Genomic DNA, 2,469 nt, shown 5'->3' on the forward strand with positions numbered 1-2,469 from the left:
TTTCCGGGCATCACGAAACACAACCCCAGACATATCGGCAGCATACGAGGTTGTTCCGGCTTTAGCCAACAACAATATTGTTTTAAGAGATGTTGCAAAAGCTTTCGTCAAACTATGGCACCTAGGCTCAAGTACCAATTCTTACAACTTAGTCTCCCATACCAATAACAAAAATTAATTAGTAACTTTCTAGATAACAGAAAGGTAATAATAAAACAATGCAATAATTGGCAATGAGTTCCACAAATGCGACGCGGTAATTACATTTCGTATACCGATGACATTACACCAACAATCTATCCCCTCTCATCCAGAGCTAACTTTATCCATCTTACAACTGACAGAGCAATTGGCATTATTAACCAGTATTGGAAGACCCGGAAAATCAAAACAATTATTGATAAATTTCTTGTTACACTAGCTGACAGAACTAATCCACGAGGCCAGGAGCTGTGAATTATGCTAACGAAGGGAGAATCCTAGGGTTGAGAATTCCAAAAAAACGAATTGCTATCCATATCAAGGAAAGGACAAAAGCCAAAACCATCTTCACAAAACTAAGATTTCCAGGGTGCCAGGAAGAGATCAAACTCCATCTTTACAAACCCTCTCTCAGGCCAGTAATTGAATACCCACCGATCCCATAAACACCATCTCCCTCTCCTCAATACTAGCACTGCAAGCTATACAAAACATAGCTTTCCTGTGGATCAAAGGATTAGGTGGGCCAACCCTCGCCCCTCCATAAGAACCCTCCACGAACAATATAAACTGGAGCTTCTTAACACGGGGACACATACACTGGCCACCAAGGTCTTAGAAGATGCAAATTATACACGAATCTTAGAGACTCGCGAAGAGACAGAAAACGAACATAGACGGTAGCCTCGTAGTCTACCGCGAACAAGGGAAGAGCCTCCTCCCCCAGTTTATTCAAGGCAGGCAATCGCAACCTCGATTTAAGTGAACTACAAAGCCGCAAAGAGACACTCCGTCTCCTCTTTCGCACGCACTGTATATAGTGCTACTCAGAACATAACAAAGATACCTTAATATGCATATATATATATATATATATATATATATATATATATATATATATATATATATATATATATATATATATATATATATATATATATATATGTGTGTGTGTGTGTGTGTGTGTGTGTGTGTGTGTGTGTGTGTGTGTGTGTGTGTGTGTGTGTGTGTGTGTGTATGCGTGCATACATATGTTCGTGTGTATGTATGTAAATATGTGAGTCTGTGCATGCACGTGTGTCCATATGTGTGTATAAGTATATAAATCTAGATAGCAACATAGCCGCAGCCTCCTACGGCATATACTGGCATCACATCCGCAACCTGGTACGGCAAACTGTAGCAATTTATTCGCAAACTACTACGGTATATCCTAGCAACATAGCCGCAACCTGCAACGGCATATGTCGTCCGAGGCAACATACTCGCAACCTGCAACGGCATATGTCGTCCGAGGCAACATAGCCGCAACCTGCAACGGCATATGTCGTCCGAGGCAACATAGCCGCAACCTGCAACGGCATATGTCGTCCGAGGCAACATAGCCGCAACCTGCAACGGCATATGTCGTCCGAGGCAACATAGCCGCAACCTGCAACGGCATATGTCGTCCGAGGCAACATAGCCGCAACCTGCAACGGCATACGTCGTCCGAGGCAACATAGCCGCAACCTGCAACGGCATATGTCGTCCGAGGCAACATAGCCGCAACCTGCAACGGCATATGTCGTCCGAGGCAACATAGCCGCAACCTGCAACGGCATATGTCGTCCGAGGCAACATAGCCGCAACCTGCAACGGCGTATGTCGTCCGAGGCAACATAGCCGCAACCTGCAACGGCGTATGTCGTCCGAGGCAACATAGCCGCAACCTGCAACGGCATATGTCGTCCGAGGCAACATAGCCGCAGACAGGAACAAGATCGCAACCGATGAATTCTGCCTCGTCATCATGCGGCACCGCCTCGTTAATAAGAAATACAAATTTTACTTTCATTTACTTGTGTTGTTTTTTTGACCAAGGAGGAAGCAAGTTTTTTTTTATATTTTGTTTGGTTTCTTTTCTATGAATGTTAGTAAAAAATATATATATATATATAATAAAAAAGAGAGGGAAGGGAGAGTGTTTTAACGAAACCTAATGTTTTGCTATTTCTTGGGTCGAGGGCCTGCGGTTGTGCAGAATAATGATAATGAATAACAATGAATAAGAAATAGTGAGCGAATAATAGATAATAAATGCATGGGACCGAATGCCTCGAATAAAATTTCGAATAAATCTTCCTTGGAAATGGACGTGGATTACAGAGGAAAATTGGATCGTTGCTATCGTTTTCATTCACATTTTTTTTTTCTTTTTTCTTTTTTGTCACAACGAAATCTCTTCTTGCGACTGTAATCGTAGACCTGCTGCGGTTAGGTTAGTGA

This window comes from Penaeus vannamei, chromosome 37 (assembly GCF_042767895.1).
Source record: "Penaeus vannamei isolate JL-2024 chromosome 37, ASM4276789v1, whole genome shotgun sequence".
In the NCBI taxonomy this organism is placed as follows: domain Eukaryota; kingdom Metazoa; phylum Arthropoda; class Malacostraca; order Decapoda; family Penaeidae; genus Penaeus; species Penaeus vannamei.